We start from the raw sequence: 25,208 nt of genomic DNA, 5'->3' as shown, positions 1-25,208 counted from the left end.
GTTATCCAGTTCTTGGCACATAATAAGCCCTTAAACACTACAATTATTAACATTATTATTGTCATTATTATTATTATTATTATTACGATGGCCTCTGGGGCACCTAGGGAAAGCAAAATGGGATCCCAGTAGTTTTTTGGGGGGAAGGGGGGGCAGCACAAATAGGGAAGTCTGAACGCCTGAGTTGCCATTAGATTCAAACCGGGGAGATTCCCCAAATCACTGAGGAAGAGCCTGCCCATTTAGGCGGTTGCTTCATTAGACATAACAATCTGATGGGGGAGTGTTTCACACTCTTTTCATGACTTCCTCCCCCTCCCTATCCAAATCGAACAGACTTTCTCCCTCCAATTTCAAGATCAGACCGGAGCTATTTGTTTTTTATGAAATCCCCGATCCAAAATGAATGTGAGAGTTTCTCCTTAGAGAAGTCGCTGTACGTATGCCAAAATATTTCCAAGGCAGGAATTCCGAAAACAGAAGAATGGCGAGAATTAGATTCCTTTTCCAAGGACAGAGGGAAGTTCCCGGGGAACCTATTTGAATTTTATCCCGGGCTACACTGAAGCCCCCGCACACTCTATCGCCTTTAGATCTGACCAAATCTGCTTGGACCCTCGCTCATTCAAAGATGCTTTGACAGCTCCAACATTACCACCGGTACCCCCAGAGTCCAATAAATGAGAGTGAATTCTCGGCCTCTCTCTCCAAATAACCTCCATTGTCTAACGACAACCCCCAGATGAAAAGGGACGGGGGAGAATGAGGGATGGAGGGGGTTGTTGGGGGGGTGTTGGAGAGAAACCAGCTAAGAGATTCCACTAAAGGAAAGAGGAGAATGGAGGCCAGGACGGCTAAGGAATAATTTAGCACCCAAAATCCACCTGGGTCATAGCGGTGGGTGATTCAAAAATGAAGCATAACCAAATGCTATTGATAAGATAAATGAACAGATCGCTTAGCTGAAGCATATACTTGCCATATGGTGCCAGAACTTCTGCTGCCTGTTGCTGGCATAACAATAGGCCGCTCTTTCGCTCGTTCTTTCGTTCGAAAGACTTCACCCACAAGGACCATTTGACAAACTGTCAGCAGCATTTTTTTTTTAAGACCTTATTCTCCTCTTCTCATTTTCTTTTTTTTACCCACATCCACCCCTCCTTCACTCCCCACTCCCTCATGCTCTCTTTCTCTCTCTTTTCCTATAGATACAGGTGAACAAAGAAGAAACCAGATGTCAACTTTAGAAATGGAGCTGTGTGGTGGGGAGACATTTAGTAGAAGCGGGCATACTGCTACAGCTAGAATGCAGACAATGAGCTTTCTAAAAACACTCAGGCCTAGGGGAGTGGCTATTTAAAACACTTGGCTTCTTTTATTTCACCACCATGGAAGTGAATTCTGCTCTTCGGTGCCAGAGCCAATGAAGTCATTTTGTTTCTGTGGAGATTTCTTTACATTTTAGCAACGCCGCGTGCACGAGGGTAGGCTCGGAGAACATTTTAAAGTTGCCCTTTCCTCCCTTTTAAACTTGATCCAACCTAAAATTTAATGTTTTGAATCCTTCAGAAAAAAAAATCATAATTTTTTTTTGAGAGAATTCCCAATTGGAACGACAAGGGGGAAAAAGAAGCAACTGTTACCAAGAGCATTTCTAAAGGCAAAACAAAGAATTGGAATTATTACTCAGCCGTGCCATAAAGGCCAAATGTGAATAACGACAGTTAGGGAAGATCTGCAGTAGTAAATAGGGTAAGTTGGTATGAGCAAGGGAGTAATAGCTAAGTTTATCAGGGAGGCTGGAGGGATGTTTTAAGATTTTGTACCCCCTTGCTCAAAAAAAAACAAAAACAAAACCAAAACTTGAAATGTATACAGCTTTTCCATTGACTCCACAAACTTACCCCCGTGGTCATGCAACGCTTGTGCCTTTATTTAGAACACCATTTCAGGTTTGGCAACAAAATGAGAGCGCTAATTTTCAATGCAGTTCACCGGCCTAGGGGCACTTAAATTTTGAAAAATGTGTTAGGCTGTATGTTTTCGAGGCTGAGAAAGCCAGAACGAAGCAAACAGACATCTACTTCTTCTAATAATCGACCTGACTCGTCCCAAAGAGGTGCGGTCTTTTCTCCCCATTTCCCCACACCTAAGGGGACAAGCGTTCACATGACCTTTTCAAATTTCTGTTGAACATCCACAGTTGGAAATTTAAAAAAAATCCCCTTTCATGTTAAGTTGAGATTTGCACTTGAACCCATTCCAACAGTCAGAGCTGTACTGAATTATGATAATTAGAAAGCTGTGCCTATAAAAGAAAAGCAACAAAGTTGATGCATTTTTAAAAGTTCATGCCAGAGAATATAAGTTCAATATGTTCTCACATAATTAACATTTCCCACCATTAGGAATAGTTTTCAGTTTATATATCTGTAAAAACAACAGCATTCATCATTGTTTTACATTCTAAATCGATAGTGTTCTAATCACTTTACATGTAGTCTAAACTTCATCAAATACCTAAAGGCATCCAACTTCCAGTTTGAGAGTTCTGATCTTAATTGGCTAATGACTAAACAGACATTTTTTTTTACTCATTTACTGCTACAGGGGGCAGGCCTTCAAACTAAAACATCTAATGAAGATCTAATAAGACACAAATCTAAGGTCATTTGGAAGTGTAAAACAGGATGCAGAAGTGGTAAGTCACGTTAGTCCAGTAAACAAAGAATAAAAGACAAAGAGTATGAAGTTGGAGACCATCCCTTCTACTAGACAAACTCGAAATTTTAAAAAAGCCACCAAAAAGCAAATCAGACTTCCCATATTCCTTATCAAGCCACGAGAAGTAAGTGTATTGGCAATCGTGAGACAAATTTCCTTCCACACTTAAAACAAAAATTCCAAGAATGGTAACGATGATGATATCAGAGAATGTAGCCAAAATAAGAGACAAAAGTACAACTTAAATGGACAGAGCCGTTTGAGACGCACTCCAACTGTAAACCAGTTTTTGTCGAAGCAAATCCACACATTTCTACTACTTCCTTCCCTGTTAACCCTAAAAAAACAAGGCAGTTGGAGAATTAACTCAGCCAACCTGTAAATTTCATCCCAGTTCAGATGCAGTATAAAGGTCGCAAACAAAACCTAAATGATTTTCACGAGAGGCCTCATTAATGCTATGCTCTGAAAAAAGGTAACCAGTATAAAATGAAGCATTTCAAGAAAAAAAGTAAAAAAAAAAAAAAAGATTCACTCACTTGCAGAGGAAACGCTCACTGTCACCCATTTGATATATACATGCTAACCAGATCCAGAATATATCCTGAATTGGATAATTATTGAAAAATCTATAAGGTGAATATTGAATGACCACGATGGACTCAAATCACTTTTGAGTATATGCTTTTAGGAAACTATGGAGTAAGATAGGCAATTGGTGCAATTCCAAATCAGGTACAAGCTATCTTTAAATTGTACAGGGCTTGCGAAACTGAGCCAAAGCTATGTCATTCACGCCTCAACTTTCGGTAAATCTGTTTGCCTCTTAATACTTCATTGTGTGCGGCTAAAGTTTGTTAAGGCAGAGGAAACTTAAAATATTCCTTCTTTGCGTTTTAAGTGACATAACATTATTACTAGTTGCTTATTTCCAACTGGCAAACAGACCACAATTTTCACCAAAAAGCTGTTTCCCAAGTTTATAAATAAAAAGACAAAACTCCTGCACAGCTGTAACTTGACTTTGTCGAAATAAAATGGGCCCTTGCTTAATCTGAATCTAACGAAGTTGTATAACTAAATTATAACACAAGCGCTGGGCATAGTTCATCAGTATTTTTTCTTTCATCGTTTACTACCCAACCTCTAGGGCCCGGTGGTTTTAATAATTTTAAAAAAAACATTGTACCTTAAAATCCTGCGCTGTATTATGTAGAGGTAACACACTACAAATGATAGACTGGATTGAATATGCAATTATTTGTGCCAACGTTCAAAACATAGGCCTAATTTCCCTTTAGAATGACTCTAGGAATAGACAATGATGACACACAAAATCTAATGTGTGGGATCTGTTTCCTTAATACAGACCTTGCACTGTCTAAAATAAAAGGTTTGCTTAATTCAAGACCCCTGCAACCAACAGCATACAAAAACATGCGAGTGACAAAAACCTGAGCAAAGCATTTGTAATTTTGTACTTGTGTGGCCTCCAAAACGATTCAACTAAACTGACATCTTGACTGTGGTGGGTTTCAACTGCAATTGTGCTCTACTTTCAATATTTTACTCCTAATCTTTTTATTCATGACTGATTCCATTTGTCCCCACACCATGGCACCGAAGTCAAGAAGTAATTTTTTTTCTATAGTTACCTTTACCAGGGAAAGTGTGAATATTTTTTTTTCCCTGAATTCAGCTTGACTTTTTTCAGTCCAGGAAGGTACTCCCTCCCCCTCCCTTAAACCAACCCATCACCCTTTCTGAAAAAGGCAAAGATTTACAACGAAAATCCACCCCTGTTCCAAACTGTACAAGTGTATTTTACACACATACATACACAAGCAATCTCACAGTTAAGAAATTCACTTAGAGCCCTGTTCACAGTTCTGCTGTTTTTTCCCACTCTTAATTAAACGTATTAAAGCAGATCCTGGTTGGAATATCGGTTCACGGAGGGCTCAAAAAATAAAATTTTAAAAATCAAAATCTTTCTCTAACATGCTTGACTGTGCACTCTTCAATCTTACTTTTGGGATCGCGCTTTCTATACAACAGAGGAAAGAAGAGATACATTTTCTTTACTTATTTTCCAGCCGAGGACTCTATCGGTTTCTTTTCAATATTTTTTTTTTAAAAAGATAATCAAGTGTTCAAAGCAAATGATTGTTGACGGTATATTGCCAGCGTGTATCATAATATTGTTCTACACTGACATTTTATGCCTACAGCAAACAAAAACAGGACATCACCTAACCCAAATAATATTTGCTCATCAACTCGTTTGAGCCTAACAAATACAAGTTAATTGCCACCTCCGTTTTTAAACCAAAAGCATACACTTGATAAAGACAAAATTCAGAATAATTGAAAACCAGTCCTGGAGGGGAATCACAGATTAGGCAACGTTAAACCTCTCCCCCTCCCCCCACCCCCAAATACTGATATCAATTCAAAAATCTCCCTGCTTGCAAAATCCCAGTTAATCCATTTTTACTCTACGGGTCGTTTTGGGTTTGTTTGTTTTTTTGGCCAGACTTAGCATCTCCTCCCAAAAAGTTGATTTTAAGTGCGGCCCATCCATCATTTTTAGGAGTTTTGGTGCTGGTGGCCAGAATAGCCCAATGACCTTAGGAAGGTATGTCCCAAACCATTGGAAGAAATGACAATTCGACACCCACCCGACAGGTATTTTAAATTTGAGGAATTATACAAGAATTTCTGCAACGCGTGATATGAGTTACGGTTTCACTGTAACGAGAGCCTCCACGTGGGCACGTTAAATTGCATATGATGAACCACATGTGCTGCACTTGAACATACATGTTATTCCATCCACACCTAGGATAATTGATTTATTTAGCCATGGGGTAGTCTAAACACGGTAAACTAAACAATGCGGCGGATCCGAGCCATAATTTTTGCTTTTCAGGTAAAAACCACCTACAGCAAGCAGCCCAAAGTTCAAAAAACTGTCAGGCAGAGAATAAAAAAGACACACGTGTGGATAATCTCCCCAGGATTCTGTTCCTGTGCCCTAGGTTGAATTTAACAACGGTAGTATTTTCAATTTAAAAAAACAAAAATCCACGAAATGGGATCCACTCCATGGCCCTTACTTTTCTCAATCCTGTTGGTGCCAATTCAACTTATTTTTGGGGGGGCGTGTGTTTCAAAAAAAATAATAATAAAGGCATAGCCATTTCCCACTCCCAGAATTTAGGACCTTAACTGGTCTCTGAGTTTCCAGGACTTTACTGGGGTCAATTTTCATTTTTGCAAATCAAAGGCAGGCACTTGCTCCTAATAAGTTAACAAGTCTCCTGAGAAATGCTGGTGTCTGGCAATTCATTGTTTCATAAATATTTTTATACCGTTCAACCTAAACCAGATCTCCCAAAAAAAAAAAAAAGGTTGGGGTGGAGAAAGGTGGATCTTGCAGGGATTTTTTTTAACAGTTCAAGTCCAACTGCTTGCTCCTGGTAGGAAAATGCTTAGGAAAAGGGGAGGGGAAACTAACTTTTCTTTAAAGTGGAGTTCCCTGGAAACAAACAGGAACAAAGGCGGCAGCTGCCGCTTAGTGGGGTTTGGCTTTTTTAGGTAACTTTGCCTTTTCCCCCCAAAACAAAGAGCTCCTGGATTTCCTACGGAAGGGAGGTTTTCCAGGGATAATCTCGTTGGAAGTGCGACTTGGCCTTTTTTGCTTTTTTTAGGTAACTTTGCCTTTTCCCCCCCCCAAACAAAGAACCCCTGGATTTCCTACCGAAGGGAGGTTTTCCAGGGAGAAGAATCTCGTTGGCCCCGCGACTTAGTCTCTTTTGGACACAATGTTTCTGCTGACTCCCGGAAATTTTCCACTTGGCTGTGCAACCCAGTAGCGGCGGCGGCTCTAAAAGAGAAGCAGCGACAGAGAACATTCCTCCTTTCATCTCCGACTGGGCCCCTACCAACTTTTTTTCGTTTTTTCTGATTATTCTTTTTTAATAATCATCCCCCCCCCCCCAGCTCGCCAGGCCGAACTTGTTGCCCGAAGAGGTGAAAGATGTCAAAGCGTGCGTGCATCTGCATGCACTGGGGCTCAGCTGAGTGCAAGCTGCAAATGCAAACTGTTGCAGAGCTGGTTGCAAAAAAAAAAACTCCATTTCTGCAACTTGGCCTGCTAGGCCCCCCCCCCTCTCTCTCTCTCCAGGGTCACCTGCGGGAAAAGAGGGGGGGAAAGGGGAGGGTGCAGGGGAGGGGGCTGCCTGGAGGAGAAGAGAGATCCGCCCTACACAAAGCAGAGACACAGAGGGAAGGGGAAAGGATTTTTTGCAACCTCCTGCAAGCAACCCCCCGCGCCCCACTTACCTCCCGCGCCACCTTTGCAAGCACCGCCAGCTCCTTGCAATTCAAGTGCAAACTTCTTGGGGGGGTGTGATTGTGTGTTTGAGTGTGTGTGAGTGTGTGTGTGTGTGTCCCCCACTTGCCCCCCCCCCGGCGACCCCCGTGCAACCCCCCCCCAGCCCTCCCCTCCCCCCCCACCCCCCGGGGGAGCTGGATTTTGGGCGGGATTTAATGAAGTCTCGGAAAGTGTTGGGATGGTTGGGGGGGGGGGGGGGCGCCGCGCGCTCGGCTCGGGCTCGGGCGGCGCGAGCGATGCTAAGAATGTTCGGAATGAGACGAGGAATGAGACGAACGCGGGGAGCGGAGGCGCTCCGGAGGGGTGGGGCCTCGGTGACGTCATGGGAGAGGGGGGCGGGGCGGGGACGGCCGCCGGCGCTGACGTCATAGGGAAGTCCGAAGCGCGGGGGGGAGGGACGGGACGGGGGCGTGGCTTAGAGGGGGCGGGAGCACTTCGGCTCAGCTTCGGCCCGGCTTCGGCTCCACTTCGGCTCCCCTTCGGCCCGGCTTCGGCTCCACTTCGGCTTAGCTTCGGCTCCGCTTCGGCCCGGCTTCGGCTCCACTTCGGCTCAGCTTCGGCTCCGCTTCGGCCCGGCTTCGGCTTCACTTCGGCCCGGCTTCGGCTCCGCTTCGGCTCCACTTCGGCCCGGCTTCAGCTCCGCTTCGGCTCCGCTTCGGCCCGGCTTCAGCTCCGCTTCGGCTCCACTTCGGCCCGGCTTCGGCTCCACTTCGGCCCGGCTTCGGCTCCGCTTCGGCCCGGCTTCGGCTCCGCTTCGGCTCCACTTCGGCCTGGCTTCGGCTCCACTTCGGCCCGGCTTCGGCTCCTCTTCGGCTCCACTTCGGCCCGGCTTCGGCTCCGCTTCGGCCCCGCTTCGGCTCAGCTTCGGCTCCGCTTCGCGCTTCGCTTCTCGGCCAGGCGAGCGGCCTCGTCAATCAATCAATCAATCGTATTTATTGAGCGCTTCCTGTGTGCAGAGCACTGGACTAAGCGCTTGGGAAGTACAAGTTGGCAACATATAGAGACAGTCCCTACCCAACAGTGGGCTCACAGTCTAGAAGGGGGAGACAGAGAACAATCAATCAATCAATCAATCGTATTTATTGAGCGCTTACTGTGTGCAGAGCACTGTACTAAGCGCTTGGGAAGTACAAGTGGGCAACATATAGGGACGGTCCCTACCCAACAGCGGGCTCACAGTCTAGAAGGGGGAGACAGAGAACAATCAATCAATCGTATTTATTGAGCGCTTACTGTGTGCAGAGCACTGTACTAAGCGCTTGGGCAGTACAAGTGGGCAACGTATAGAGATGGTCCCTACCCAACAGCGGGCTCACAGTCTAGAAGGGGGAGACAGAGAACAATCAATCAATCAATCAATCCATCGTATTTACTGAGCGCTTACTGTGTGCAGAGCACTGTACTAAGCGCTTGGGAAGTATAAGTGGGCAACATGTAGAGACGGTCCCTTCCCAACAGTGGGCTCACAGTCTAGAAGGGGGAGACAGAGAACAGTCAATCAATCAATATCGTATTTATTGAGCGCTTACTGTGTGCAGAGCACTGGACTAAGCGCTTGGGAAGTACAAGTGGGCAACATGTAGAGACGGTCCCTACCCAACAGTGGGCTCACAGTCTAGAAGGGGGAGACAGAGAACAAAACCAAACATATTAACAAAATAAAATAAATACAATAGATATGTACAAGTAAAATAAATAGAGTAATAAATATGTACAAACATATATACATATATACAGGTGTGTATGTATATATAGATATATATATATAGCATCGTGCACAGAGAAAAATAATAATAATAATAATGGCATTTGTTAAGCACTTACTATGTGCAAAGCACTCTTGCAAACGCTGGGGAGGATAGGAGGTGATCAGGTTGCCCAACGTGGGGCCTCATAAAGCCCGTTGTTGGCTAGGGACCGTCTCTATGTGTTGCCGACTTGGACTTCGCAAGCGCTTAGTACAGTGTCCTGCACACAGGAAGCGCTCAATAAATACGATTCATTCAGTCAGTCATTCAATCGTATTTATTGAGCGCTTACTGTGTGCAGAGCACTGTACTAAGCACTTGGGAAGTACAATTTGGCAACATATAGAGACGGTCCCTACCAACAGTGGGCTCACAGTCTAGAAGAGGGAGACAGAGAACAAAAAACAAAATAAAATAAATAGAATATGTACAAGTAAAATAAATAAATAAATATGAATAATAATAATAATAATGGTATTTGTTAAGCGCTTACTATGTGCTAAGCACGGGGGGGATACCTGATCACCTTGTATTCTCCCCAACGCTTAGAAGAGTGGCTTGCACATAGTAAGCGCTTAACAAATTCCATTATTATTATTATTATACAAGGTAATCAGGTTGTCCCACGTGGGGCTCATAGTCGTAATCTCCATTTTACAGATGAGGTGACTGAGGCCCAGAGAAGTTAAGTGACTTGGCCAAAGTCACACAGCTAAGTGGCAGAGTCAGGATTAGAACCCATGACCTCTGGCTCTCAAGCCCGGGCTCTTTTCCACTGAGCCACGCTGCTTCTCTAAGTGCTTCTTCTTAGTGAGAAGTAGGTTGGCCTAGTGGAAAGAGCACAGGCTTGGGAGTCTGAGGTCGTGGGTTCTAATCCCGGCTCTGCCACCTGTCAGCTGTGCGACCTTGGGCAAGTCACTTTACTTCTCTCTGCACACAGTAAGCGCTCAATAAATACGATTGATTGATTGATTCTCTGGGCCTCGGTTACTTCATCTGTCAAATGGGGATGAAAACTGGGAGACCCACATGAGACAACCTATCTTGTATCTACCCCAGTGCTTGGCACATTGTAAGCGCCTAACAAATACCAACATAAATAATAATAATAATCCCCATTTTACAGAGGCACAGAGAAGTTAAGTGACTCACCCCAAGTCACACAGCTGACAAGCGGCGGAGTGGGGATTTGAACTCATGACCTCTGACTCCCGAGCCCTTGCTCTTTCCACTGAGCCACACCGAATGTCGCTTTATTGTTGTGTTGTACTTACCCAACCACCGAGTTCAGTGTTCGGCACACTGTAAGCGCTCAATAAATACGATTGAATAAATAAATGAATGAATGAATGGGATGGACTGACTGTCTTAGAAGCGGATGGGCGGGTTCCACTCACCCCCTCCAGCCCCCACGCCCCCCGACACAGTCATTCATTGTTTCATTTGATTATATTTATTGAGTGCTTACTGTGTGCAGAGCACTGGACTAAGCACTGGGGAAAGTACAATACAGCAATAGAGACAATCCCTGCCCACAATGGGCTTACAGTCTAGAAGTGGGGGAGACTGACAGAAAACCAAGTAAACCAGGCATCATTAGCATCAATATAAATAAATCAAATTATTCAAACGTATTTATTGAGCGCTTACTGTGTGCAGAGCACTCTACTAAGCGCTTGGGAAGTACAAGTTGGCAACATACAGAGTTATAGATATATACACATCAGAACAAGTAAACAGGTATTAATATACATATACGTACATATATACACAAGGGCATAGAGAAGCGGCGTGGCTCAGTGGAAAGAGCCCGGGCTTTGGAGTCAGAGGTCAGGGGTTCGAATCCCGGCTCCACCACTTGTCAGCTGTGTGACTTTGGGCAAGTCACTTCACTTCTCTGGGCCTCAGTTCCCTCATCTGTAAAATGGGGATGAAGCCTGTGAGCCCCCCGTGGGACAACCCGATCACTTTGTAACCGCCCCAGCGCTTAGAACGGCGCTTTGCACATAGTAAGCGCTTAATAAATGCCATGATGATGAAGTGCTGTGGGGCAGAGAGGGTGGAGGAACAAAGGGAGGCTTAGTCTGGGAAGGCCTCTTGGAGGAGGTGAGCCTTCAGTAGGGCTTCGAAGCGGGGGGAAGAGTGGTTGCTGGATGTAAGGAGGGAGGGCATTCCAAGCCAGAGGTAGGATGTGAGCCCACTGTTGGGTAGGGACCGTCTCTATATGTTGCCAACTTGTACTTCCCAAGCGCTTAGTACAGTGCTCTGCACACAGTATGCGCTCAATAAATACGATTGAATGAATAAATGACTGAGCCCCCTTTTTCCTCTCCTCCCCATCCCCCCTGCCTTACCTCCTTCCCCTCCCCACAGCACTTGTATATATGTTTGTACAGATTTATTGCTCTATTTATTTTACTTGTACATATTTACTATTCTATTTATTTTGTTAATGATATGCATATGGCTTTAATTATTTGTTCTGATGACTTGACACCTGTCCACATATTTTGTGTTGTTGTCTGTCTCCCCCTTCTAGAGTGTGAGCCCGCTGTTGGGTAGGGACCGTCTCTATGTGTTGCCAACTTGTACTTCCCAAGCGCTTAGTACAGTGCTCTGCACACAGTAAGCGCTCAATAAATATGATTGAATGAATGAATGAATGATGATTGTATTAACATGGCAGCCTTTTGGATGAAGAGCACAGGGCGGATTTTAGCGATGTGAAGGTGGGACTGACAGGATTTAGTGATGGATATCCACATGTGGGTTGAATAATAATAATAATAATGTTGGTATTTGTTAAGCGCTTACTATGTGCAAAGCACTGTTCTAAGCGCTGGAAGAGTGGAGTCAAGGATAACGCCAAGGTTAAGGGCTTGTGAGACGGGAAGGACGGTGGTGCTGTCTATAGTAACGGGAAAGTACGGGAGGGGACAGGGTTTGGGTGGGAAGATAAGAAGCTCTGTTTCGGACATGTGAAGTTTGAGGTGACCGGAGGACATTCAGGTAGAGATGTCTTGAAGGCAGGAGGAGATGCAAGCCTAGAGAGAGGGAGAGAGTTCAGGGGAGGAGATGTAGATTTGGGTTTCATCCGTTTAGAGACGGTAGCTGCAGCCCCCTCACACACTGGACACGGTCCTCCCTCATCCCCAGATACACTCATCCCTCACACTCGACACACACCTCTCACCAGGCCCACTTTTCCCTCACCCCAGACACAGTCGCCCATCACATACCGGACAGTCCTCCCGCACACCAGTCACACACCTCACACTGGGCCGGTTCTTCCCTCACCCCTGACACACTCGACCCTGACACAGAACACACACTTCACACTCGTCCTTCGCACACCGGACACAGTCCTCCCTCACACCCGGACCCACTCTTCCCTCACACCACACACCTCACACCGGCCCGCTGTTCCCTCACACTGGACACAGTCCTCCCTCACCCCTGGACACACATCTCCCTCACACCTAACACACACCTCACACTGGACCCACTCTTCCCTCACACTGGACACAGTCTTCCCCCACCCCCGGACACTCATTCTTCACACAGGACATACTACTCCCTCACACCAAACACACTCTTCCCTCATGCCAGACACACTCCTCCCTCATACCGGACATCTCACACCACACACAGTCCTCCCTCACACCCAGACACACTTGTCCCTCACACCTCACACCAGACACACATCTCCCTCACACCCACACTTGTCCCTCACACCTCACACTGGATCAGACTGAGCCCCTTCCTTCCTCTCCCCCTCGTCCCCCTCTCCATCCCCCCGTCTTACCTCCTTCCCTTCCCCACAGCACCTGTATATATGTATATATGGTTGTACATATTTATTACTCTATTTATTTATTTATTTATTTATTTTACTTGTACATTTCTATCCTATTTATTTTATTTTGTTGGTATGTTTGGTTCTGTTCTCTGTCTCCCCCTTTTAGACTGTGAGCCCACTGCTGGGTAGGGACTGTCTCTATGTGTTGCCAATTTGTACTTCCCAAGCGCTTAGTACAGTGCTCTGCACATAGTAAGCGCTCAATAAATACGATTGATTGATTGATTGATTGATTGGATACACTCTTCCCTTGTACCGGACATTCCTCCCTCCCCGCTAGATTGTAAGCTGGTCGGGGCAGGGAATATGTGTGTTTATTGTTGTATTGTACTCTCCCAACAGCTTAGTACAATGCTCTGCATGCAGTAAGCACTCAATAAATAAAATCGACTGACTGACCTCACACGGGACACATTTCTCCCGCACATCCGACACAGTCCACCCTCACACTTGCCCACTCCTCCCTCATAGAGATGCATGGCCCCCTAACCCTCACACCCGAATTCACACCTCCACAAGGTCTCACTCAGTCCAACACTTCACGGCACTCTTATCTCACCTCATTAGGATGGCCACTGACAGTGTTTGGAATATCAGATATCATCTCTTCTTCCCCTACCCCCACCAACTCACGCACACTTTAAAATCGCCCAGTAAAAGCGCCCAGTATAAAATCAAATGACTGGCCACCCTAACCAACTTCACACACAGTTAACACGCTTCACCTCACACATTCCACCCCCATCAAGCTACACCTCAGTCACACTCTCCCCACACACACTTAGTACACACTCATCCTCCCTATACCTCATTGCTACACATACCACACTTTACATCAACACCCTCGTGTCACTTCGCTCAGTCACACACCCTTACCACACACCACATCTTATACACACGCTCACACTAATATCCACAGTGCACCATGTCACACCTCTAAGCCACACACTCCTAACTTCAGCACACACGTTAAACTCAAGCCACACAACCGCCCTTTCCACATGTGCACGGATAGACCATCACTATTATTACATAGTTCTCCCCCACACAAACTTACACAACACCCCATGTCCACATTCACCCTGTTTTGTTCTCGCTAACACACCGCAGAATCTTTGACATTAAAATTTGTGGGTTTTTTTAAACCAAGTATCTTAAATTCCCTTGGCTTGATTCTTGGGATGACACAATGTGCCGGTGGCTTATGAAATAATAATTATGATATTTAGCATCATGCTTGGTGAATATACTCAAGAGCAACACGGATACTTTTGAAACAACTCAATGCTCAAATTTATTTATTTTCATTTATTTTTAAATGGACTGGGATGACACAGAAATGCATTTCCTAGTATGTTCAAGCCATAAGATCTAGATTCTGTCCATAGTTACATGTCTGCATAATCCACTTATCAATCGATGGTGTGGTATTGGTATCAGTTATAAACCAAGTTTAAAAATTAAAAAAAAATGTCCAAAGAACTCAAGTGGCATCACTGGGGTTCAATTTATCAGTAGAATGGGGTTTCAATACCTGTTCTCCCTGTAGAATGGGGTTTCAATACCTGTTCTCCCTCCTACTTACACTGTCAACTCCACGATCATCAATCTGATGATCTTGTATCTACCCCAGTGCTTAGTCCAGGGATTGGCACATAGGAAGTGTTTAACAAATACCACAATAATTATTATTAGTGGCCAAACTGGAACGTGACTGCGTGCGTCTACGAACTTGAGAAACGACGTGGCCGAAGGGAGAGAGCCCAGGCCTGGGAGCCGGAGGACCTGGGTTCTAATCCTGGCTCTGACAACTGCTTGCTGTGTGACCTGGGGCAAGTCACTTAACTTCCCTGTGCTTCAGTTACCTCAACTGCTAAATGCGGATTCAATGCATGTTCTCTCAACTGCTGAGCCCCACAGGGGCCCAGAACTGTGTCCAACCTGATTAACTTGTCCCTACCCCAGTGCTCGGAATAGTGCTTGATGCATAGTAAGCACTTAACAAACACCATTTAAAGAGAACAAAAATTTCCTCTTTCAACTTGCCCAATTGGTGCCTTTTTATATTGCCGGTTCATCTTGATATTACACTTTTCATGTAGACAATTATGTTCTCCTCCCTAAGTACTCAGAGAGGTATGCCGTAAGTCCAATAACACTGCTATCATCTCTAAAATGCATTGCCTAAAAGCATAATTATAACATAATTAAATGCCTTTGCTAACCACCTGAGTGCCCCGTGGACTGCCAGTTTCCAAGATTAATTTTTTTCTTTCCTCACAGCAACCAAGAAAAATGGCCTTGTGTCATAAGGACTTGCTTCATTCATTCATTCACTCAATCGTAGTTATTGAGCGCTTACTGGGTGCAGAGCACTGGACTAAGCACTTGGGAAGTACAAGTTGGCAACATATAGAGACGGTCCCTACCCAACACAGTCTAGAAGGGGGAGAGAGACAACAAAACAAAACATATTAACAAAATAAAATAGAATAGTAAATATGTACAAGTAAAATAGAGTAATAAATCGGTACAAACATATATACAGGTGCTGTGGGGAGGGGAAGGAGGGAGATGGGGAGGGGGAGAGGAATGGGGGCTCAGTCTGGGAAGGCCTCCTGGAGGAGGTGAGCTCTCAGTAGGGCTTTGAAGGGAGGAGGAGAGCTAGCTTGGCGGATGTGCAGAGGGAGGGCAATCCAGGCCAGGGGGAGGACGTGGGCCGGGGGATGACGGCGGGACGGGCGAGAACAAGGTACAGTGAGGAGGTTAGTGGCAGAGGAGCGGAGGGTGCGGGCTGGGCTGGAGAAGGAGAGAAGGGAGGAGAGGTAGGAGGGGGTGAGGTGATGGACAGCCTTGAAGCCAAGAGAGAGGAGTTTTTGCCTGATGCCTAGGTTGATTGGTAGCCATTGGAGATTTTTGAGGAGGCGAGTAACACGCCCAGAGCGTACTCTGGGTCAGACACTGGCCTGGGAACCAGCCCTACTCAGAGAACACACCACTGTCTCCCCCTTCTAGACTGTGAGCCCACTGCTGGGTAGGGACTGTCTCTATATGTTGCCAACTTGTACTTCCCAAGCGCTTAGTACAGTGCTCTGCACACAGTAAGCGCTCAATAAATACGATTGATTGACTGATTGATTGTCTGATATATCTTTAATAAGGGCTGGAGTTACTTTTCTAATTCCTGAAATAAGAGAAAACTCTAAGAAGGCATCTGTGGAGAAGCAGCACGGCTTAGTGGCTAGAGCCCAGGCCTGGGAATCAGAAGGACCTGGGTTCTGATCCCGGCTCTGCCACTTTTCTGCTGTGTGACCTTGGGCAAGTCACTTCACTTCTCTGGGCCTCAGTGACCTCAGCTGTAGAATGGGGAAGTTTGAGCCCAACGTGGGACAGGGACCATGTCCAATGTGATTAACTTGTATGTACCCCAGAGCTTGGAACAGTGCTCGGCACATAGTATAAGCGCTTCGCAAGTACCAAAATTATCATAAGGGCGGCAGATTGCATTTGCTGTTGTCTTTCATGTCCCTTTATGCAATAAGCTCATATAATTACATGAAAGGTATGCTTTATAGCATCACGAATACAACACTAACAAAATAAGGCTTACTTTGAGTATTTGATATTCACCCCACCCTCAACCCCACGATTCTTATGCTTTCCCATTTCTCATATCTGCAATTTATTTTAACACCTGTCTCTCCCTCTAGACCAAAAGCTCCTTGTGGGCAGGAATCTACCAACTTGATTATAGTGTCTTTTTTTTTTTAATGGTGTTTGTTAAGCACTTACTTGCCAGGCACTGCTAAAGTAAATACAGGGTAATCAGTTTGGATAGAGACCATGGTTCTAATCCCGGTTCCACTACTTGTCTGTTGTGTGACCTTGGGTAAGTCGCTTCACTTCTCTGTGCCTCAGTGACCTCATCTGTAAAATGGAGATAATAATAATAATAATAATAATAATAATAATAATGGCATTTATTAAGTGCTTACTATGTGCAAAGCACTGTTCTAAGCGCTGGGGAGGTTACAAGGTGATCAGGTTATCCCACGGGGGGCTCACAGTCTTAACCCCCATTTTACAGATGAAGGAACTGAGGCACAGAGAAGTTAAGTGACTTGCCCAAGGTCACAAAGCAGGCAATTGGCGGAGCCAGGATTCGAACCCATGACCTCTGACTCCAAAGTCCAGACTCTTTCCACGGAGCCACGCCGCTTCTCTAAGATTGGGAGCTCTCTGGGGGACAGGGACTGTGTCCACCCTCATTAACTTGTATCTAGCCCAGTGCTTAAAACAGTGGTATACAATGAGCACATACTGTGTGCAGAGGACTGTACTAAGCGCTTACAGGAAAGAAAAATGCCTAATAGATGCTTTTAAAATGCTTTGACATCTGTCACCATCTACCTTCTCTGCTCCTTTCTCCCGGTCCACCCCATTACACTGTTTTATGTTTGCACTCTGGGTCTTCTTCTCTCACCTGTTGAATCAGGAGTGCCTTTAGAGCAGGGATCCGCTCTTCTACTTATAGAACATGCCCCTAAGCACCTAGTTCAGTGCTCTGCACACAGTCGGTGCTTTATAAATGCTTTATAAATACTGATTATTGTGATAATGATGGAATAAGTTCAGCACAGGAATAAATAATTGTAATGGTTGTTCTGACTTGATGCTATTGGTGGATACACCTAGCATTTCTTGGGAGAATTAATGTCCCTAGAGTTTTGTTTTTCCCCCCAGAAGTTAGTTGTGTAGCACCCTTTTCACACACACTCACACACACACACACACACACACACACACACACACACACACGCCAGCCTGATCACCTTGTAACCTCCCAAGCACTTATAGCAGTGCTCGGCACATAGTAACCGCTCAATACATGCCATTCTTATTCTTATTATTATAACTACCGTTGATTAATTGATTGATTTTGGGCAACTACTGTCTGAAAAAAGCAAAGTCCCCATGCTTAGATACCTAGCATATGCATGTCCAGAAAACTGGGTTACCAAATTTTTGGTTGCGATAAACATTTAGAGGGGTGTGCTATCTATATTCAAGTCACTATGTATATATGTTTGTACATACTTATTACTCTATTTTACTTGTACATATTTATTCTATTTATTTTATTTTGTTAATATGTTTTGTTTTGTTGTCTGTCTCCACCTTATAGACTGTGAGCCCGCTGTTGGGTAGGGACTGTCTCTATATGTTGCCAACTTGTACTTCCCAAGCGCTTAATACAGTAAGCGCTCAATAAATGCAATTGAATAAATGAATGAATGAACACACACATACACACACACACTCTCTCTCTCCCTCTCTCTTCTCCTCTAAGGAGACCTGCTTAAAGGAACACTTACATTATGATTCTCTCATGCTTTGATCGACACTACGCATATCGGTGTACACCCTGTACATTCCCAAACGCCCCATTCATTAATTCATTCAATCATATTTATTAAGCGCTTACTGTGTGCAGAGCACTGTACTAAGCACTTGGGAAGTACATGTCGGCAACATGTAGAGACGGTCCCTACCCAACAACAGGCTCACAGTCTAGAAGGGGATTCTATCAGGATTCTACTGGGAGTCAGAAGGGTCTGGGTTCTAATTCTGGCTTGACCCCTTGTCTGCTGTGAGACCTCGGGCAAGTCCCTTCACTGGTCTGTGCCTCAGTTACCTTATCTGTAAAATGGGGATTAAGACTGTAAGCTCCACATGGAGGGCAGGGACTGTGTCCAACCTGATTAGCTTGTATCTACCCCAGCGCTTAGAACAGGGCCCGACACATAGTAAGTGCTTAAAAAATATCATTCTAAAAAACTGTAATGAAAGCACCCAAGAGGGGAGAGTCAACTGTACTCATTGAGGGCGGGTTACATGCCTACCAACTCTGTTTTATTGTACTCTCCCAAGTGCTTAATACAGTGCTCTGCACACAGTAAGCATTCAATAAATACCATTGATTGATTGCTAGGTCTGTCTGTTTTTAAAGACGACATTCAGTCAGTGCTATTTATTGAACGCTATGTGCAGAGTACTCTGCTAAGCACTTGGGAGAGTGCAATACAATGGTGTTGGTATACACGTTCCCTGCCCACAACGAGCTTACAGTCTAGAAGGGGAATGGGCATTATCATGAAAAAATAAGAAATTTATAATATATAATTTAAAGAAATGTACCTAAATTCTGTTGGGTTGGGGGTGGCGTGAAGATCAAGAAGCAGCGTGGTTTAGTGGAAAGAGCATGGGCTTGGGAGTCAGAGGTCGTGGGTTCTAATCCCACCTCCACCACTTATCAGCTGTGTGACTTTGGGCAAGTCACTTGACTTCTCTGTGCCTCAGTTACCATAACTGTAAAATGGGGATTAAGACTGTGAGCCCCACCTGGGACAACCTGATTACCTTGTATCTACTCCTGTGCTTAGAACAGTGCTCGGCACATAGTAAGCGCTTAACAAATGCCATTATTACTATTATTATTATTATGAAATGTCCAAAGGTCAGAGATTGAATTCCACAGATGATGCAGAAGGGAGAGTGAGCCAGGGAAAAGAGGGATTAATCGGGGAAGGCCTCTTGGAGGAGATGTGACCTTAGTAACGCTTTGAAGCTGGAGAGAGTGATGGTCTGGTGAATGCGGAGCGGGGAGGGAGGTCGAGGCTAGGCGGAGGAGGTGGGAAAGGGGTCGGTGATGAGATAGACCAGATCGGGGCACAATGGGTAAACCGACGCTGAAGGAGCAGAGAGGGCAAGATGGGCTGAGCTAGAAGATTAGTGAGGTGAGGTAGGGTGGGGAGAGCTGATTGAGCGCTTCAAAGCCAATGGTGAGGAGTTTCTGTTTGACGAGGAGGTGGATGGGCAGCCATTGGAGGCACGTGAGGCGTGGAGAGACACGCACTGAACGTTTTGCTTGACAAATGATCCGGGCCGCAGAGTGAAGTACGGACTGGAGCGGAGACAGACAGGAGGCCAGGAGGTCAGCGGGGAGACAGATGCAATAGTCAAGGCGGGATAGATGAGTGCTTGGATCAGCGTGGTAGAAGCTCGGATGGAGAGGAAAGGATGGATTTTAGCAGCGTTAGTGACTCACCCAAGGTCACGAGGCAGGCAAGTGGAGGATCTTTCTGAGTCAGAAGGAGATGATGTTTGCTCCCCTTAACATGTGTGTCCGCCATTCAAGCAGGCACCTGTTCTGGCCTCTCACGCTGGCCTTTCCTCACTCTATTAACTGTACAGACTCACGCTCTGATTCTCCTCCCCCACAACCACTCAGTTTTGCTGCCATCACATCCTTATGCTCATTCATTCATCCTGTATATATGTTTATATGTTTGTACATATTTATTACTCTATTTATTTATTTATTTAATTTACTTGTACATATCTATTCTATTTATTTTATTTTGTTAGTATGTTTGGTTTTGTTCTCTGTCTCCCCCTGTTAGACTGTGAGCCCACTGTTGGGTAGGGACTGTCTCTATATGTTGCCAACTTGTACTTCCCAAGCACTTAGTACAGTGCTCTGCACACAGTAAGCGCTCAATAAATACAATTGATTGATTCATTCATTCATTCAATTGTATGTATTGAGCAGTTACTGTGGGCAGAGCACTGTATAAATTGGCAACATCTAGAGATGGTCCCTACCCAACAACAGGCTCTCAGAGACTGTCCCTCTCCATTCCAGTCAATCAATCAATCAATCAGTGGTAATAATAATAATGATGATGGCATTTGTTAAGCGCTTCCTGTGTGCCAAGCACTGTTCTAAGCACTGGGGGAATACAAGGTGATCAGGTTGTCCCACGAGGGGCTCACAATCTTAATCCCCATTTTCCAGATGAGGTAACTGAGGCACAGAGAAGGGAAGTGACTTGCCCAACATCACACAGCCGATAAGTGGTGGAGCTGGAATTAGAACCCATGACCTCTGACTCCCAAGCCTGAGCTCTTTCCACTGAGCCATGCTGTTTCTCTGAGTATTGGTATTTATGGAGTGCTATGTGCAGAGCACTGTACTAAGTGCTCGGGAGAGTACAATCTAACAGCTAGTAGACATGTTCCCTGGTTTCTCCTAGCTAGTGCCTTGAGTCTTTGCTTTTTAGTCACATAGATTGTAAGCCTCATGTGGGACAGGGACTGTATCCAACCTGATTATCTTCTATCTACCCCAGTGCTTAGTACAGTGCTTGGCGCATAGCAGCTCTTTCTAATACCTTAGACTAAGAGCCCCTTGTGGGTTCGGGACTGTGTCTGAACTGATGATCTTGTTCCTATCTTGGCGTTTAGTACAGTGCTTGGCGCATACTAGCACTTTCTAATTGAGACTGTGAGCCCCATGTGGGATAGGGATTGTGTCTGCCCTGATTCATTCATTCAGTCGTATTTATTGAGCGCTTACTGTGTGCAGAGCACTGTACTAAGCGCTTGGAAAGTACAATTCAGCAGCAAATGATGATCTTCTATCTACTCCAGCGCTTAGTACGGTGTTTGGCACACACGTGATAAGTGCTTAACAGGTACCATACCACTTGGGTCTGAACCCTTAAATTTGCAGTCCCCTAGACTGTAAGCTCTCTGTGGGCAGGAAACGTGTCTACCACTCTAGTATATCCTACTCTCCCAAGTGCTTAGTACAGTGCTCTGCATACAGTGAGCACTCAATAAATACCATTAAAGTGACTGAGCATTTCATATTTCCCCTACCTTCAGCCCCACAGCACTTACACAAGCTCACTGTGAGAGGGAAATAAGTCTACCAATTCCATTGTATTTCCAGGCACTTAGTACAGGGCTCTGCACACAGTAAGTGCTCAATAAATACCAATTATTGATTGCTGATAATAATATCATCATCATTATGAGTTCTTTGCCTGGGAAGTCATTTTCCCGCTGGGAGCCATTGATTTTCTGTTTTACTGATTTGGGACAGCCCAGGAAATGAGACTAGGTGTGGCCCTCACTGAGTCATCATCATCATCAATCGTATTTATTGAGCGCTTACTATGTGCAGCGCACTGTACTAAGCGCTTGGGAAGTACAAGTTGGCAACATATAGAGACAGTCCCTACCCAACAGTGGGCTCACAGTCTAAAATGAGTCAGTTCAGGAGGAAGCAACATGGCCTAGTGGATAGAGTACAGACCTGGGTTCTAATCCTGAACCCACCACTTGTCTACTGTGTGACCTTGTGCAAGTCACTTCACTGGGCTTCGGTTACCTCATCTGTAAAGTGGGGATTGAGACTGTGAGCCCCATTTGAGACAGGGACTGTGTGTCAATCAATCAATCAATCAATCGTATTTATTGAGCGCTTACTGTGTGCAGAGCACTGTACTAAGCGCTTGGGAAGTACAAGTTGGCAATATATAGAGACAGTCCCTACCCAACAGTGGGCTCGTGTCCACCCCAATTGGCTTGCATTCACCCCAGGACTTAGTACAGTACCTGGCACATAGTAATCACCTAATTATGCACCTCCTTCCATACATCTGCCCCCTCCCTCCGCACATCCATCAAGCTAGCTCTCTTCCTCCCTTCAAAGCCCTACTGAGAGCTCACCTCCTCCAAGAGGCCTTCCCAGACTGAGCCCCCTTTTTCCTCTCCTCCTCCCCACCCACCCGCCCTACCTCCTTCCCCTTCCCACGGCACCTGTATACATGTTTGTACAGATTCATCACTCTATTTATTTTACTTGTACGTATTTACTAATCTATTTATTTTGTTAATGATGTGCATATATAGCTGTAATTCTATTTATTCGGACGGTTTTGACACCTGTCTACACGTTTTGTTTTGTTGTCTCTCTCCCCCTTCTAGACCGTGAGCCCGTTGTTGGGTAGGGACCGTCTCTATATATTGCCAGCTTGTACTTCCCAAGCGCTTAGTACAGTGCTCTGCACACAGGAAGCGCTCAATAAATACGATTGAATGAACGAATACCACAATTATTAGTCATTATTATTTTCCCACCTTGCCCTCATCTGTAAAGTGGGGATTGAGACTGTGAGCCCCAAGTGAAACAGGGACTGGGTGTCCACCCCAATTGGCTTGTATTCATCCCAGGGCTTAGTACAGTACCTGGCACATAGTAAGCACCTAACAAATACCACAATTTTTAGTCATTATTATTGTCCCATCCCACCCTACCCACCGTGGCCAGGTCTCCTCTGTCAGTTTCCCCCTGCCAAGAATGACAGTGGTTAGCCTTCCCCTTTAATCAATTATTGAGCTCTTACTGTGTGCAGAGCACTGTCCTAAGCACTTGGGAGAGTACAATACAACAGAGCTAGTAGACACGTTCCCTGCTCACAAGGAGCTTAGAGTCAATCAGTGGTGCTTGTTGAGCAGTAAGTGTGTGCAAAGCACTGTACTAAGCACTTGAGAGAATACAATGCAACAGAGTTGGTAGACAAGCTCCCTGCCTACAAGGAGCTTACAACCTATCAAACAGTGCTATTTTTTGAACGCTTACCATGCCCAGAACTGTCCTAAAGGTAGTAGACATGTTCTCTGCCCACAAGGAGCTTACAGTCTATCAAACAGTGGTATTTATTGAGTGCTTACCATGCACAGAGCAGTGTCCTAAGCACTTGGGAGAGTGCAATCCAACAAAGGTCGTAGACACGTTCCCTGCCCACAAGGAGCTTTTTTGTTTTTTGTTTTTTATTTTGTTGTCTGTCTCCCCCTTCTAGACTGTGAGCCCGTTGTTTGGTAGGGACCGTCTCTATATGTTGCCAATTTGTACTTCCCAAACGCTTAGTACAGTGCTCTGCACACAGTAAGCGCTCAATAAATCATCAATCATATTTATTGAGCGCTTACTGTGTGCAGAGCACTGTACTAAGCGCTTGAGAAGTACAAGCTGGCTGAATGAAATGGCTAAATATGACTGAATGAATGAGTAAAGGAAGGAGCTTACAGTCCCTCAAACAAACAGTGGTATTTATTGAGCGCTTACTATGCACAGAATATTATTATTATTAATTCAGTGCTTGGCACATAGTAGCACTTTTTAATCACTTAGACTTTGGACCCCAGATGGGACAGGGACTGGGTCTGATCTGATGATCTTGTATTCATTCATTCAATCAATCATATTTATTGAGCGCTTACTGTGCGCAGAGCACTGTACTAAGTGCTTGGAAGAATGCAGTTTAACAGAGTTGGTAGACACACGCTAATCAGTCAACCAGTCAATCAATAAATCCGTGTCCACAGTGAGCTCCCAGCCTAGAGGGGCAGACGGACATTAATATGAATAAATAAATTATAGATAACTTCACAGAGGGGCAATTTTGGGTTCATCTCAAAGCTGTGCAGGCAGAAAATATCAGAAGAACCCCAAAAGGTGTAGATAAATAGAGAATGAGTGGTACATACTGGGTTATGAGAGGGGAAATTTAGGGATGGGGAGGAGAATGTTAGGGATGGAGAGGGGAATATTAGGAATGGAGAGGGGAATGTTAGGGATGGAGAGGGGAAAGTGAGGATGGGTGCCCAGGGGAACAACCAGGACATCTTTCCTCCAGATGTCCTGGTACCGCGGATCTGACCCAGGAAAGGAATTTCTTTGAGTTTTCTCTTCTTCCAGCATGTCCAAATTAGATGGTGGCTAAGGCCAGTTCCTGGGCAGAAACAGGATCCCTGGAAGATTTTATGTGAACTCTCTCTCACCCACTAAATAACCCATTTTTCAATAAATCATAATTATTGAGTGCTTAATGAGTGCAGAGCCCAGTTCTAAGCACTTGGGAGTCATTATCCTTGCCTTCAAGGTGCTTGCATTCTAGGATGAGTGTAAAAATCTATGAGCAGTACTATTCTCTGATTGGGCAAGAGGGAAAACAGCAAATATCGATTTCCGTAGTCCATGTAATTAAAAACCTCTGGGATTAGGAACTGATACATGGAATTCTGGGCATGCGAAACATAACCTGGTGGCTGGATTTTTTTTTTCAAATGTTAAGCTCTTATTATGTGTCAAAAACCATTCTAAGCTCTGAAGTAGGTACTAGTTAATTAGATTGGACACAGTCCCCGTCCCGTATGGGGCTCGCAGTCTAAGTAGGAGGGAGAACAGACATCGAATCCCCATATTACAGTTGAGGATACTGAGGCACAGAGAAGTTAAGTAACTTGCCCAAGGTCACACAGCAAGCAATCGGCAGAGCCGGGATTAGACCCTAGGTCCTCTGTCTCTAGACTGTGAGCTCATTTTGGGCAGGGAGTGTGTCTGTTATAATGTTATATCTTACTCTCCCAAGGGCTTAGTATAGTGCTCTGCACACAGTAAGTGCTCAATAAATACGATTGAATGGCCTGTGCTCTTTCCACTAGGCCACGCTGCTTCTCAAACTGGATTTTGGTTTCCTCATTTCTAAGGAGTGTGTGTCTGTGTGCGTGTGTGTGTGGATTTCAAAGCAATTGTCGAGATCTAAGAGCTCTATTAAGTAAAAAT

At 45.0% G+C, this 25,208-nt stretch overlaps 1 protein-coding gene across 2 annotated transcripts in view; it reads right to left on the bottom strand.

The window, feature by feature from the left end:
- LOC119943539 (transcriptional enhancer factor TEF-1) overlaps positions 1–6,609 on the bottom strand; it is a 299,094-nt gene extending 292,485 nt beyond the window's left edge. For both annotated transcript variants that reach the window (XM_038764590.1, XM_038764591.1), the window contains exon 1: positions 6,488–6,609. The gene's annotated coding sequence lies outside the window, so the exon portion shown is untranslated. The remainder of the gene's footprint in view (positions 1–6,487) is intronic.
- Between the last annotated feature and the right edge of the window lie 18,599 nt (positions 6,610–25,208).

The sequence above is a fragment of the Tachyglossus aculeatus genome, chromosome 22, assembly GCF_015852505.1.
Source record: "Tachyglossus aculeatus isolate mTacAcu1 chromosome 22, mTacAcu1.pri, whole genome shotgun sequence".
NCBI classification, from domain to species: Eukaryota; Metazoa; Chordata; class Mammalia; order Monotremata; family Tachyglossidae; genus Tachyglossus; species Tachyglossus aculeatus.
The sequence above is the reverse complement of the archived record's forward strand: the minus strand, read 5'-3'. Positions and strand labels throughout refer to the sequence as shown.